This window comes from Equus quagga, chromosome 13, assembly GCF_021613505.1.
Source record: "Equus quagga isolate Etosha38 chromosome 13, UCLA_HA_Equagga_1.0, whole genome shotgun sequence".
Classification (NCBI taxonomy): domain Eukaryota; kingdom Metazoa; phylum Chordata; class Mammalia; order Perissodactyla; family Equidae; genus Equus; species Equus quagga.
Genome location: NC_060279.1, coordinates 101,673,502 through 101,674,598, shown reverse-complemented (window position 1 = coordinate 101,674,598; position 1,097 = coordinate 101,673,502).

The window sequence follows — 1,097 nt, the reverse complement described above, 5'->3', positions numbered from 1 at the left end:
TATTGGGTGGAACAGAGGGGGTGGGGCGTAGAGGGGCTGGGGTATTGGGTGGAACAGAGGGGGTGGGGCGTAGAGGGGGTGGGGCGTAGAGGGGGTGGGGTGTAGAAGGAGGGGGCAGAGTTGGGGGGGAGAGCGGGTGAGGGGGGTGGAAAGCATGAAGGAAGATGGAAAGAGAGATGTCAGATGGAGGAGGGGATAAGCGTGTGGATGAAAGAGTGTGTGTGACTCCTTGGGGGTGTTAATTTTAATTATATAAAAATATCTCGACCTGTTTTTAGTGGAACCGCGTCCTTTCCAGGGACTTTTAAAAAATCAGAGATGGGAATCTCTCTGCCTTTTGTAAAGTTCTCATAACTAAAAATGGGCCTTGGGGTACTCAATATTTGGGGGGATTTGGTGTGGAGCTGCATGTGCTTTGTTTCATGTTCTTTGAGTGAGATTTAAGAGCATTAACGAGTCGCACGTGGGTGGCTGGGGGGGTTGGCCCTGGCCCCCAGGCGCAGTCTAAGAATATGCACAGGATTCTGACCCACTCCAGTTGAGCAATGGTCCCAAGTGGGTGGGAAACAGGAGAATTCCTGTCGTACCCAACGTTCGGGAGATGGGGTGTTGGAAAGGGGTGTGGCTGTAGGAGGAGACTGGGGGCCTAGGAGGGGATGGAGACTTCGTTTCTGCCATGGGGACGCCCCAGAAAAGCCCCAGCCGGGCCGGGGTTCTCCAGTCTGTCACACGTGTGTTCCCCTCCGTGGCAGTGTCCTGTGGGGGCAGGACAAAAGCCACACAGGTGTCCTACATGGCCCAGGCATTAGGTCATGGGGAGGCAAGCGAACTCCCCGGTGCTAGCTCAAGGGTGACAGTCCTTGGGGGTCTAGCTTCCCGGGGGTGGGGGGGGGGGGGGGGGGGTGACGGAGGGCCGGCTGGCTGTGGGGCGGGGCCTGCTTCCACCTCTCCAGTCGCTGACCTGGGCGCGCTCTCTCTCACCCCAGCCCCTGGAGGTGGCGGCGTGTAAAACCAACCCGGGGCACCTCCACTGCTGTCCCTGCCTGAGTGCGGGAGCCTGAGGACCGGGTGGAGGCGGTGGGGACCCCAGCCTTGCG